Source organism: Neophocaena asiaeorientalis, unplaced genomic scaffold (assembly GCF_003031525.2).
Source record: "Neophocaena asiaeorientalis asiaeorientalis breed wild unplaced genomic scaffold, Neophocaena_asiaeorientalis_V1.1 scaffold26, whole genome shotgun sequence".
NCBI lineage: Eukaryota > Metazoa > Chordata > Mammalia > Artiodactyla > Phocoenidae > Neophocaena > Neophocaena asiaeorientalis.
The window spans coordinates 6,756,186-6,771,070 of record NW_020173108.1 but is presented as its reverse complement, the minus strand read 5'-3'; the positions used below and the strand labels follow the sequence as shown (position 1 = coordinate 6,771,070).

Genomic DNA, 14,885 nt, shown 5'->3' with positions numbered 1-14,885 from the left:
TTCTGTTCTCAGTCACGAGATTGTCTCTTGGAATAACAAAGGACTTCTAACACCTGGGGTTTCAGAGAATCTGGCAAGTTAAGGAAACTTCATTGCATTCATATTTGTGTTTGGAGTCATTTAAATGTGATTACTTTGGTCACCTTTTCTTAAATTCACGACATGAGGTGCTTCCTAATCTGAGCCATCCAGAGGCATTTGGGGTCTGTGTTTAGTTATCTAAGGTATTTATAGGAAATCATAAAAACCCTTTTGATAACATGTGCTCTCCCGAGTATGCATATTTTTGGACATTTCAACTCATGGCAACTTGCTGTGTAAATAAATATTCCATCTCCCCCACCACCCCCAACAGTTTGTTTCAAAGGAGACTGTTTCCTTTGCTCTAATAGTTTGAGATAAAGTGAATGGGCTTATGCCATTTGCTCTTTTGTGAAATTTTGTTTCACTGATATTAGTGATAGTCAAGTTCATAGAGCACTCACTGCATGTTGGATGCTTTGTGTATAATATCTCATTTAATCCCATTTAATCATATGTCTTTGCAAATGACTCCCCACTCTGTAAGCAATAGCTCCTCCAAACCCGATTTTGCCCCTGGGTAGATACTTCTAATGATCTCCATTTTATAGTTGAGAAGACAGACGTTAAGAAATCTGCCCCAGGTCACACAGTAAGTGGTAGAGCCTAGCTTGAAGCCCAGGCTGTCTGGCTCCAAACCCTGAGGCACTCTGCCCGCAGGAAAGAGGCTGGGTTTTTCTGAAGATCTGTATAAAAGTTCTGCCTCATAGAAATGTTAGATTAATTATACTTAATGTGCAATCCTATATTCTTCTTAGTGTTCAAACAGGTCCTTTCTTGCTTTAATCAATTTTCAAAATACCTTTCACTAGAATTAGAAGTTTTTTGAAGTGTTAATACATTGAATATATGTGTATATAATTTATGCATTAATAAGAATTTTACGCTAATGTGAAAAACTTACCAAATAAACTGATAGATTCTCCAGGCTCACCCGTTTGGAGCTTTTCAGGCAAGTGAATCCGGCATAGGAAGGCAAAGGGACCGTTTGGGGCGACCTAAAAGCTGGCAGACTAGGGCGTGGGTGTGGACATGAAGGCTCACATAGCCCGCTGCTGTTGTGTGCTAGTGTCTAGGCATCTAGTTGTGGAAAATTGACTCCAAAAGTCAACTAATTGACCCCTTATCCACCCACTGAGGCCTAGTATTCCAGCATTGACAGATGGGATACAGTCATACTGTATTAAATAGCTTAAGCAGAAATGATTAATGCAAATCTGAAAAAGTTTCCGTTACGTTATTTCCCTACCTCAGTGTACATGGATGTGGCGTTCATACTTGTTGATTCTTTTATCTCCGGAGTTTGGAAAATCCAATGTTAGAAGTGATAAACTTTAGTTTTCCTTGTGATTTTTGAGTTTCCGTTAAGGTGGAAGCTAGTTAATGATGTACAGTCTTTGTGTTTGAAGGGGTGATAAACTAGGTAATTGGACTTCATAGTTGATGAATCCACTATACAGTGAATATAAGACCAGAAGGTTATGCTCAAAGTTATATAGGTCCGGGCTTCCCTGGTGGTGCAGTGATTGGGAGTCTGCCTGCCAATGCAGGGGACATGGGTTTGAGCCCTGGTCTGGGAAGATCCCACATGCTGCGGAGCAACTGGGCCCATGAGCCACAACTCCTGAGCCTGAGCCTGCGCGTCTGGAGCCTGTGCTCCGCAACAAGAGAGGCCATGAAAGTGAGAGGCCTGCGCACCACGATGAAGGGTGGCCCCCGTTTGCTGCAACTGGAGAAAGCCCTCTCACAGAAAAGAAGACCCAACACAGCCAAAAATAAATAAATAAATTAAAAAAAAAAAAGTTATATAGGTCCTATAGAACTTAACTTAGTGTTGGGTCACTGTTGGCATATAAAAACTAGGGATTGGTATAGATAGAATTGAAGTATATTAGCATATGATGTGGATGTTTATAAGGAACATTGGCCATGTGAAATACCCTTGAAATAAATACCACAACTCACAAAACTCTCTTAGTATCAACAAAACCATGATGTTCTACACTGTCTCGAAGTTCAATATATATTTTCCTAGTTTCTCTTGTGCATATTGGGAAATCGGTCATCATGATTATCTTAGAGACATTACTTGTAACTTTCATAGCTGTCAAGAAAATTTGTGAGCTTTTTCTTTTTAGGAGGAAATTCTAGTTTGGAGATGCTATGAGAGGGAAAGGATTAATGAGGAAGATTACTAACATACTTGGCTGTCGGAACAAAGCCAACATGGGCGACAGCCATGAGTAATGGGTGAAACATCACCCATATCCTGTGGTCATGCGAATGTTCTCAGTCGTGATCTGGCCAAATAACAGGCCTCCTTCACTTTAAGGAAACGTGTTAAGAATATCTGCTTTACAAAACTGAAGCAGTATGATTCTTTTTTTTTAAGGATGTATGTCCTAAGATAGTTTTTAGGTGGGAGCATAGTATTTACTGGTGACATGCGAGAATGCAGTACAGACTGAGCTCCTAAATTAGAGTTGGAAGTGTGACATTAGGGAATCTCTAAAGCTGGGAAACTTAGGAGGAAGGGGAGAAACTTGCAGGGAGTGAGAAGCACAGAGATAGGGAAATGTGGTGGTCCCTTAATACTCCAATTTTTTTTAAAAAGGATGTAATCTCTAATTTTCACCAGTGATTGAAGGTCAAGCTTTTGAATTTTTTTTCACCCTGAGGAAACATTACTGGAATTAGATAGGAGTTTTGGAGAATACGATTAGCTTTTCATAATGAAGACTTAAAAATTTTGACTGCAATATGTAAATTCTGCAATCCAAGGAATTTCTGTAGCTGGGGAAAAGTGTTTGTTGGGCTCGTCTCTTTAGGACCAGAAAACTCTTGTAAGGTATAGGTAGTACGTAGGAGTATGCTAAGAAGAAGTGGGAGAGAATGGTAACAGATACACACTCCTATTTATAAAACAGATAAACAGGGACCTACTGTATAGCACAGGGAACTATATTCAATATCCTGTAATAACCTATAATGAAAAAGTCTGAAAGAATATATATATGTATAACTGAATCACTTTACTGTACACCTGAGACACTGAAAATCAACTATACTTCAATTTAAAAACAAAAAAGAGGGGAGAATGAGCTGTTCTGCCGTCCGCTGTAGTCATATGACCCAAAATCAGTGCAACCGTATGTTTTCGTTTTAGAGCTATCACAATGTGGAGGTGCAGGCGCAAGGCCAGGTTCATAGAACCGATGTGGAAATGGACACCAGGGCTTTTTCCTAGTTGGACTAAATATTCATATTTATATCTGAAAATTAGTACACTAAATTGAAGCTTCCAAAGAAGAGGAAGAGTAGATCTTTTTCCAGGTTAGGCTACATTAGCATGTTCTTTCTGCTTTGGATAGACTAAATCTTTAATTCTTATTGGATCAGAGACATAGCTTTGCTAAACTGGAAAAAAATCAGCATGCCTTATTCTCCCTCTAAAGGAAGAAATGTCAGGTTACTGTAGCTTTCAATTCACTGTGCTAGAAAGAATGGTAAGATGGGCCCTGTTGCCTATAAGAATTTGATTAGGGCCCTTTTATTAACCTTTATGACATCAGATTGATTCGTTTCTGAAAATGCAGTGGTTTCTGTGTTGTTGTATGAGAGGTGAGATCTCCCTCTGTGTTGTCTAGAAAGGCACTACCCGAGAGTCATATCTCAAGGATGTTGATGTATTAACTCTCCTAAGACAGTCTTCAAATTGAATTTTGTTTTAAACATCTTTATTGGAGTATAATTGCTTTACAATGGTGTGTTAGTTTCTGCTGTATAACAAAGTGAATCAACTGTACATATAAATAATCCCCATATCTCCTCCCTCTTGTGTCTCCCTCCCACCCTCCCTATCCCACCCCTCTAGGTGGACACAAAGCACCGAGCTGATCTCCCTGTGCCATGCGACTGCTTCCCACTAGCTATCTGTTATACATTTGGTAGTGTATATATGTCCATGCCACTCTCTCACTTTTATGGTGTTAGGGAGTGTTCTAATTTCATACTTTTACATGTACCTGTCCAGTTTTCCCAGCACCACTTATTGAAGAGGTTGTCTTTTCTCCATTGTAAATTCTTACCTCCTTTATCAACGATAAGGTGACCATATGTGTGTGGGTTTATCTCAGGGCTTTCTTTCCTGTTCCATTGATCTATATTTCTGTATTTGTGCCAGTATCATACTGTCTTGTTGACTGTAGCTTTGTAGTAGAGTCTGAAGTCAGCGAGTCTGATTCCTCCACCTGTTTTGGTATCAGGTTGATGGTGGCCTTGTAGAATGAGTTTGTGAGTGTTCCTCCCTCTGCTGTATTTTAGAGAAAATTGAGAAGGATAGGTGTTAGTTCTTCTCTAAATGTTCAAAAGAATTCGCCTGTGAAGACATCTGGTCCTGGGTTTTTGTTTGTTGGAAGATTTTTAATCACAGTTTCAATTTCAGTTCAGTTGTTTTATCTTCTTCTTGGATCGATCCCTTGATCATTATGTAGTGTCCTTCTTTGTCTCTTGTAATAGTCTTTATTTTAATGTCTATTTTGTCTGATATGAGAATTGCTCCTCCAGCTTTCTTTTGATTTCCATTTGCATGGAATATCTTTTTCCATCCCATCACTTTCAGTCTGTGTGTGTCTCTAGGTCTGAAGTGGGTCTTTTGTAGACAGCATATATATGGGTCTTGTTTTTGTATCCCTTCAGCCAGTCTGTGTCTTTTGGTTGGAGCATTTAATCCATTTACATTTAAGGTAGTTATCGATATGTATGTTCCTGTTACCATTTTCTTAATTGTTTTGGGTTTGTCATTTTAAGTCTTTTCCTTCTCTTGTGTTTCCTGCCTAGAGAAGTTCCTTTAGCATTTGTTGTAGAGCTGGTTTGGTGGTGCTCAATTCTTTTAGCTTTTACTTGTCTGTAAATATTTTAATTTTTCTCTTGAATCTGAATGAGATCCTTGCTGGGTAGAGTAATCTTGGTTGTAGGTTTTTCCCTCTCATCACTTTAAATATGTCCTGCTGCTCCCTTCTAGCTTGATCAGCTGTTAACCTTATGGGGATTCCCTTGCATGTTAATTGTTGCTTTTCCCTTGCTGCTTTTAATATTTTTTCTTTGTGTTTAGTTTTTGATAGTTTGATTAATATGTTTCTTGGCGTATTTCTCCTTGGATTTATCCTATATGGGACTTTCTGCACTTCCTGGACCTGATTCAGTAGTTCCTTACCCATATTAGGGAAGTTTTCAACCATAATCTCTTCAAATATTTTTGCAGTCCCCTCTTTTTCCTCTTCTTCTTCTCGGACCCCTATAATTCGAATGTTGGTGCGTTTAATATTGTCCCAGAGGTCTCTGAGACTGTCCTCAATTCTTTTCATTCTTTTTTCTTTATTTTGCTCTGCAGTAGTTATTTCCACTATTTTATCTTCCATGTCACTTATCCATTCTTCTGCCTGTTATTCTGCTATTAATTCCTTCTAGAGAGTTTTAAATTTCATTTATTGTGTTATTCATCATTGTTTGTTTGCTCTTTAGTTCTTCTAGGTCCTTGTTAAATGTTTCTTGTATTTTCTCCATTCTATTTCCAAGGTTTTGGATCATCTTTACTGTCATAACTCTGAATTCTTTTTCAGGTAGACTGCCTATTTCCTTTTCATTTATTTGGTCTGGTGGGTTTTTACCTTGCTCCTTCATCTGCTATGTATTTTTCTGTCTTCTCATTTTGCTTAACTTACTGTGTTTGGGGTCTCCGTTTCACAGGCTGCAGGTTCATAGTTCCCATTGTTTTTGGTGTCTGCCCCCAGTGGGTAAGGTTGGTTAAGTGGGTTGTGTAGGCTTCCTGGTGGAAGGGACTGGTGCGTGTGTTCTGATGGATGAGGCTGGATCTTGTTTTTCTTGTGGTCAGCACAACGTCTGGTGGTATGTTTTGGCGTGTCTGTGAACTTATGATTTTAGGCAGCCTGTCTGCTAATGGGTGGCTTTGTGTTCCTGTCTTGCTAGTTGTTTGGCCTAGGGTGTCCAGCACTGTAGCTTGCTAGTCATTGAGTGGAGCTGAGTCTTGGCATTGAGATGGAGATCTCTGTGAGACCTTTTGCCATTTGATATTACATGGGGCCAGGAGGTCTCTGGTGGACCAATGTCCTGAACTCGCCTCTCCCACCTCAGAGGCTCAGGCCTGACACCTGGCCAGAGCACCATGTCCCTGTCAGCCACATGGCCGGGTACACGGGGAGTTTCTTGCCTTTTGGGAAGTCTGAGGTCTTCTGCCAGTGTTTGGTAGGTGTTCTCTAGTTGTTCCACATGTACATGTAGTTTTGATGTATTTGTGGGGAGGATGGTGATCTCCACGTCTTACTCCTCTGCCATCTTGAAGGTGCCCCCCTCAAACTGAATTTTTAATGAAAGTATGTTGACATAATGAAAGCAAGTTTTAAAATCCATGAACAGTTTGTAAAAATCCTATCGCTGCCCTAATTTATTAGGAAAAAAAGATTAGGCAGTTGAACTACCCAGTGGCCATTTTTAGAATCCACTGTTTAATGTCTTCTCAGCCAGGGACTGAGAATCACTGAGGGGGTGTGAAGACTTCAGTTTCCTTTCGTCCTTTGCCTACACGTTAGCCAGAAAGAAGAATTCCAGTGGAACAGAAATGTAGCATATATAGTAATTGCCAAGTAGTTCTGTAGGTTACTACTTAGATCTGCCTGGAGTATGTGTCTAAACCTGTATAGAGGGCATTGGAAAATGGTTGTGTTGGGCCCGTAATCCTCAGAAGGCTCAGTTTTGCTGACCTGAGGATTTTTCATCTTTTTTTTTAAGTCAACTTTTCCGTTTGTGTGTTAGTCGGAATCCCTAGTATTTTACAATATTAGATGCTTAGAAAGATATAATTGTAATTTCTAGTGGCTGTTAGTTACCATTATGTATATACCAGTGTTTTTTTCCAGTTTCTGAAGCTTTAAATAGGCCTTTAGTTTGCTTGTGATAGATGTGGCCAAGACAATGCTGTCCTGGGCTCTCCCCCACACACCCTGGCTACCCCTCGTGGTCTCCATTGCTAGTCCTCCCATCCCTCCCCAGGTCCTCATGCGAGGGTGTCTTATCCAGTCTTGTGGCTGAAACAGCCATCTAAATGCTGACTGCCAAGTCCGTATCGACAGCCCAAAGCTCTCTCCTAATTCCAGATCCATATTCAACTGCCTCCTCATCATCTTTACTTGAATATCTAACAGGTGTCTCAAACTAAACAGGCTGAAACCCAGCTCCATGAACTTTTTGTAGTCTTTTCTGCATATGGAAATATCAACTCCATTCTCTTAGGCCCAAACCCTGGAGAATCCTTGAACTTCTTTCTCATACCCCACACTCAATCTGTCACCAAACCAGATTGTCTCTACCTTCATAAATTACCTAAAATCTGTTCACTCATCACAGTACCTACAAGCCAAGTCATTATCACCTGGGTCATCTATTTTTCTTTGTTTTGTGTTTGTTGTTTCTGTAACTGGACTCTCTATCCACCCTTGCCTTTTTACAGTGTATTCTCACCACAGCAGCTGGGTGATCCTTTTAAAATGTGACTCAACTTATGTTATTTCTCTGTTCAAAACCCTCTTTCTATCTCACTCAGTATAAAAGCTGCCAAGTCCTAAAAGTGGGCCTCATCGCCCTACTTTATGGTGTATGGTCATCTCCCACCACCACCATCTACAATTTCCCTCACATTCTCCTGGCCCCAGACACATCAGTTGCCTTGCTGTTCCTCTAAGCATGCCAACAACTTACTTCTCAGGGGCACACTTTTGCCAGATAGCTCCATTATTTGCTTCCTCACTTTTTTCAGGTCCCTGCTCAAATGACACCTTGTTAATAAGGCCTTTTGGGCCATCCTAGAAATATGGCAACACCCATCCTACCCCTCTACTCCTACGTTTCCCACACCATCGGAATGTCATAGGGCAGGAATTTGATTTGCATACTGCTGTGTTCTGGGAAGCCAGTATAGAGCAGGGTACTTGGTAGTTTCTCAATCAATGTTTAACAGAATAAATGATCTTCGTATCCTTTTCTTTTCCCCTGAAAAAGTTGCAAGAGTACATTATTTTATATTACTTTTGATAGTTATGTTGGTCCTCAGTAATTTTATTTATCCTCCTGGATAATTTCCTTTTAATTTCTCTCCATTAAAAAGCCTCAGCTGTGCATATTACATTTTTCTTGAGAAACGGCAAACCTTTAGAAAAGTTGCAGGTGTAGTATAATGAACACCCGTATACCCTTCACTGATTCTAATATTTTGCCACTTTTGTTTAATCTCTTTCTGTGCCTGAGTTTATATAATTTCTTCTAAACCATTTGAATTAGTTGTAGGTACCATGACCCTTCATGCCTAAAATGCTTCAGAATTTGTATCTTCTAAGAACAAGGACATTTCCCTACATATCCATGAAAGAAATCTCATTTTCCAAAAACTCAACACTGATATAGTGCTACTGCCTAATATAGTCCATACTCAAATTTCCACAATTATCTCTATAATGTCCATTGTAACTGTTTCTTAAAACCCAGAGTCTAATCAAGTTTCATCAATTATATTAATCGTCCTGCCTCTTTAGCCTCCTTTAGTCTAGAATATAGGTCCCTGGTTTTTTTTTTTTTTTTTTTTTTTTGCTGTACGCGGGCCTCTCACTGCTGTGGCCTCTCACGCTGCGGAGCACAGGCTCCGGACGTGCAGGCCCAGCGGCCATGGCTCATGGGCCCAGCCGTTCCGCAGCATGTGGGATCCTCCCGGACTGGGGCACGAACCCGCGTCCCCTGCATCGGCAGGCGGACTCCCAACCACTGCGCCACCAGGGAAGCCCAGGTGCCTGGATTTTATTGGTCTGTCACAACTTAACATTTTTAAAGAATCTAGGCCAGATGTTTGGCAGGACATCCTTCAATTTGGATTTGCCTGATTACATAATCTGAGTCAATCAAGAGGAAATGATTTTGGCAGGAGTAGAACACAGATGATGTGGTGTGCTTCTCCCACTGTCATCAGCAGACACACGCTATCACCCGGTCTCATCATTGGTGATGCCAGTTTGGATCATTAGGTTAAGATGGTGTCCACCAAACTGCCCTATTGTAAAGGTGTCTTTTTTCTTTTGTAGTCAGTGGTCTCTGAAGTGATACTTTGAGACTATGTGAAAAGCCTTCTCCCCAGCAATCTTTGACCCAGTGGTATCACTATCTGTTAATGATTCTTACCTGAAACAATTACTGTGGTGTGTGTAAAAATGGCAGTTTTTTTCCTATCATTTCTTCTATGTTTATTAGTTGATACTTGTCTGTAAAAACTTTCCCTTCTGTCTCTTGTTTTAAAATCTTTTTCGGTATCAGTATAAATTCATGAATTCTTTTATATCCAGTGTGTTCAAATTCATTACATTATTCATTTTGATACCCAGATTGTTATTTGGCTAGGGGGAGTTCTATATTCCAGTTTTGATGGGGAAAATAATTGAGGCATCTATTCTGCAGTGTAGTCAGAAGAGATAAAGGAGTTTCCTAATAATTGTATAACATTAAAGAGAACAGTAGTATAGTGGAATCTTTGTGGGGAAAACGAAGAGGTCTCGGGTGTCCCAGAGGGAACAACGTTGTTTACCTGGCTTCCTGCCACTGTATAAATGTCATTCAGGCTGAGGCAGGCCTGGAACTGGGATCCTTCTGTCCTAGAATCATTCCTACCCTGAGTAGGGCAATTTGGCAGAGTCTGAGAAGTTTGGATCTATCACTGCAGCACTGGTACCCAAATGTAGCCAATCACCAGGAGAGCTATTTTGGCATATTTTTATTTATTTATTTATTATTATTATTTTCTTTAGTACAGCTTCCAGATCTACAGAATCTGACTCTTTGGATTGGGCTCCATATCTCTTCTGAATCGTTAAAAGCTTTCCTCAGATTATATTGATACCTTAGGTTTAGAAATGAGTTTGTTAGTTTAACAGGGACTTGAGTAGTCAGATACTTTGGTCTCTTGGCTTTAGTTGAGCCCAGACTCACTGGGGCTAAAGGGTATATAACCTGTGGATTGGTAGCCAGTAGCCTGGCATCAGCTCAGTTGCACTTAATACCTTTACCTGGTTTTGGTTAGACTAGACCAGCCTTTTACCAGAAGGAGTAAAAGATCAGACATATGACTAATGAGAAGCCTTCCTTACTCTTTACTACAGGATTTTCATAAGGGAGTGCTACAAAATGGGAACTAATGGAAAGTAATACATCTTATGGGGGAAAGACTGCCTTTTACTTCACTTTTATGATAGGAGCAGAATGAGTTTGACATCTACCTCCTACTTTATAGTCATCATAGTCACGCGAAAGTAGTATATGCCCATGAAAATTTTATATTTATGCCCCAATATTGTTTCCTCCAGATCTGATTAAGTTCTACAGTCTACCAAAATATGGAATTTGACCTTTGTTTCAAAAATTTTAAATGGAAGTGGCGGGGGAGGTGATCTATAAACCTTTTTACTTAAAGCACAAAGATTGGTTATATGAGTGAACTAAGTACCACAGCTACAGGACAGGAACTGAAGTCAAATTTGGGAACCATGTCCCACAGCTGGAAGCTATCACATCGGTAACTTAAGTTGCCATAAAGTATGCTTGAGTTAAGGAGTGAAATATTTGGAAAAGAGAAGTCTGAGTTATCGAACATATGGTTATATTCTATACAGTATATGATATCTTTCGGTGAGGTTTCATATCCTGATTTCTCTAATGTTTTCACATCCCTTAGAGTACCTAACAGCAGATTATTTGGCAAAGTTGAGCATGCTTATATTTTCTGGTGCATTGGAGAAAGGATGAAATTTATTCTTTGAAGATGATACAGGGATACGATAGATACTCTAGAGATAAGGTAATAGACAGAGGTGATTGCAAGAAATTAGAATGTGCATTAGAGCATTATGGGCAATTTTTGTTAACAGTCTAAAGGTTTATAATGCTCTAATGCTAAACAGAATTACTTAATTAGTGCCCTCTAGAAATAGGTTGTCTTATCACTTTGGTTGAAAAGTAAAATGATAACTGAGACTTGGTTTTGCTGCTGCTGTTATATATATCTGACATAATCGCATTACTTTATCCTTAGCAAGTAACAATATACATTCTTAATTTTCACAGCAATATATAAGGCCGGTACAGTTATCCCCATTTGCAGATGCAAAAATCATCATTAACATAAAGTAATCAAATTGCAGCCACTCATCTGGTCAATAGCAGAAACAAATTTTGAACAATTTTGAACAAATTTTAGGTCTGTTTGAGGCCAAGACTTTTTCAGAAGGCTTTTCCCCTGACAACAAATAGTACTTAGCTCAAAGAAAAACACTGTAAAGTTAGAATTCAAAAAATTACCCATAATTTCACATCCCAGAGATAAACACTTAACATTTTAGGGGATATTGTTTATTATTGGTTTGAGAAAGTGTTCAGTTAGCTTAATTTAAAGCTTGCAAAGAGCATATCGAAATTATTTAAATGTAACATCTTTTCTAAAATGTACTGTAATAATTCTAGACCCTCATATTAAATTGTTAGTTACCTGCAAACGTTGTAGTGTTTAGACACGTGGAACTTAATTTGAAAATGAAAGCTATCATTTGAAAGCCTGATTTCATTCTATGCCTGGGTGCTGGAACAGTCTTCTCCAAACCTTTTCATCATGCTACATCCCTGTGTAGAAGTGTTAATGGATTTCTTGTTGCCTGCAAACTAAAATTTGAGCACATCTCATTTTTCTCCATCATGGCTCTTGCCCTTCCAGTCATATTAGTCCTTAATGAGGGACTCAAAGTCATTGCTTTCGGTCTTATCCTGGCCCTTAAGTGTTTCAGTAAAACTTTTGTCCCCCAGGAAGGTTCCTAGTATTAGCATAGATTAAACTGCCTGCCAGCATTCTCACCTTAAGCCTTAGTTTCTTTGTCTCAGAGTTAAAGCATTAGATGCAGTCATTTAATATCCTTTTCAGCTCTGACATTCTGTTGTTCTCACTGCTTCCTGTGACACCAATAAGCGTGTGTCTGTGACAGTCCGGCACACATCAGTGAACCAGGAGCAGAGGAGGTGCCTGGTATAGGTTCCCTGGGCTGTGATTCCCACCCTCCCATTGTAATAGTGTTAGAAGATCAAGGGGGAGAAGGACTCTCTGGGGCTTGTAGTCATGAAGTGCCCATCAGACTTGAGGGTTGATAAGGGCGTGAGTGTTCAGAAGTGACTGGGAAAATTTAGCCGAATCCCGTGAATGTTCAGTGAATGTCTGGTGATAACAGTTGAGACCCAAAGGAAGTTCACTAGGGACAAGTGGAAGGGTGGTTGAGGTTTGGTTGAAGAAGGGGATCTTGGTATTGAAGTGTCAGAGGCACAGCAGTTCTAAATGGTCCAAGGTATATATGGTGACTGACTAGGGTGTGTTGGGACTGAGATCTTTATATTGGTGGCAATCTGAACACTTCAGTGGCAAGAGTTTTAGAAGGAAACTCATTGATAACGTTATAGTTCAGTGGAATATAGGGGAGGGCATATAAAGTTTAGTGTTATACTTGGGTTCGGGTCAAAACGCAGATAATGACCAGCTTTGTGATACTGGCATCTTTGATTCTGTGTATGAATCTGTAAATACTCATCTCAGGTTATCGCCAAATTAGGCAACATTTATAAATGTTTTAGGAAAACCATAGAGTACTGTGCAGATATAATTGGCTATTGTTTGGTCCATGTGGGTGTGACCTCATTCTTCAACCTCTTTTATTTCTAGAAACTGAGTGTAAACTGGGAGCAGGGCTACCACTTCTACATCTCTTATATTCTACCAACTTGTGTTCAGTTTTCCGTCTATCTATCCTATGCATTTGATCTCGGACGGAAATTTTTCTTAAGGAGTCACTTGATATCCCCTGGTTGCAGTTGTCTCTGTGAACGGGGAGTGTGTACTTAGACTTACCTCATTGCGTCTGTAAGAGATTTGAAGTTCGTAGCAACTGCACATGGCACTTGTTTGTACTTCAGGAAGGTTCTTTTGATGACCTTTCAGTTGAGGTTTTTTTCTCTATTTACTGCCATTTGAAGAGCTGCTCTTTGGATTAGTGGTAGGACTTTTGGAATTTACACAGAAGAAAACATACTGTTTACTGAGTCTGAGAGCCTTAAAAAGCTTCTATTCTTTCCACAGTGATGTTAAAAAAAAATTAAATGTTATGCCACCGTTAGAAAATTCTTAAAAAGAAGGATATTTTCTCCAAGGAAAACAGGTATTTTCAGTTTTAATCCCCTCCAATTAAGACTTGCAATAGGAAAAATAGTTTGCATGCATTCACTATATAAAAGTAGGCTTTTTTAAAAAAATTAATTTTGTTTATTTATTTATTTATTTTTGGCTGCACTGGGTCTTCATCGCTGCTCGTGGGCTTTCTCTAGTTGCAGCAAGCGGGGGCTGCTCTTCGTTGCGGTGCACGGGCTTCTCATTGCCGTGGCTTCTCTTGTTGCAGAGCACGGGCTCTAGGCACGCGGGCTTCCGTTGTGGCACGTGGGCTCAGTAGTTTTGGCTCGCAGGCTCCAGAGCACAGGCTCAGTAGCTGTGGTGCACGGGCCCAGCTGCTTCGCGGCATGTGGGATCTTCCCGGTCCAGGGCTCGAACCCACATCCCCTGCATTGGCAGGCGGGCTCTCAACCACTGTGCCACCAGGGAAGTCCTAAAAGTAGGCTTTTTAAAAGTGCATAGAGAGGAAGAAATAAAGGATCGAAGTAGAAATACTGTACAGGTATGTCCCACTTAAGGGATATCCTGTTATAAAAAGTTTTGAACTTGAAGAGGAAATAGAGATAGAGGGGAATTGAGTGATCTATAAAAAGACTTGCTATAAATATTACCAAATCTTCATTAGATCATTAAATTATTTAAAATATTGGGCTGGTGGCAGTGAAGCTTAAAGCCTAAATGCTAGAAGTGAAAATTAATTGAAGATCAATCAAAAGTAGAGATTAAACATGTATGATAACAGTGTTGGAGAGAAAAAAGAATTTGACTTGCACGTAATGGTTTAGGACCCTATCCATAGAGCAAAAAAAACTTGGAGAAGAGAAACCTGAAGGGGGTTACTGGTGATAGTTGGCTTGAGGTTTTTGAAGGACATTCACATGAGAATGGTATTAGATACATCTTTTGGGATTCATGAGATAATTGATCCAATCTGCAGTATTTATAGGTAGACCCTATGAGAGTGTCACTCATATGGTGTAGCCATCCAGTGTGCTGTGCAGAGAGAATAGGCCACCACAGCCCACTCGGAGCATTGAGGCTTGGCCAGGGGTGTGGTACAAAAGTGAGCATTCCTTGGTCCTCCAACTTAGTCTTTAGGGAGGGAGCTGAGATCTGTACTTGTAAACGGTTCGTCAGGACAGTGTGATGAGCCAGGTTCGGAGACCACCAGACTAGATCAAGGAAGGGGTAGAGGCGGGGTAGAGGTGATGAGCATGTTAACCTATCAAGTTGCTTTATACTCTGAGTTTTCCGGGTCTCTCAGTTACAAAGTATTTGAATACAGTGTGAAAAATAGTTAAGAACATGAGGTCTATCTAGAGTCAGACTGCCTAGGTTCAAATTCCATCTTTGTCACTTGTTAGCTGTGTGTCTTTGGGCAAGTTGCTTAACCTATTTCCTTATCTGTAAAATAGAGATATTAACAATACCTACTGCAAGAATTGCTATGAGTATGACTTGAATTACTGTTTGTAAAAAGACTTAAAATAGTACCTCG

At 39.9% G+C, this 14,885-nt stretch overlaps 1 protein-coding gene across 2 annotated transcripts in view; it reads left to right on the top strand.

Moving 5' to 3' along the window:
• The window catches only part of MCC (MCC regulator of Wnt signaling pathway), a 274,629-nt gene that overhangs the window by 65,204 nt on the left and 194,540 nt on the right, over positions 1-14,885 (top strand). The window lies entirely within an intron of this gene.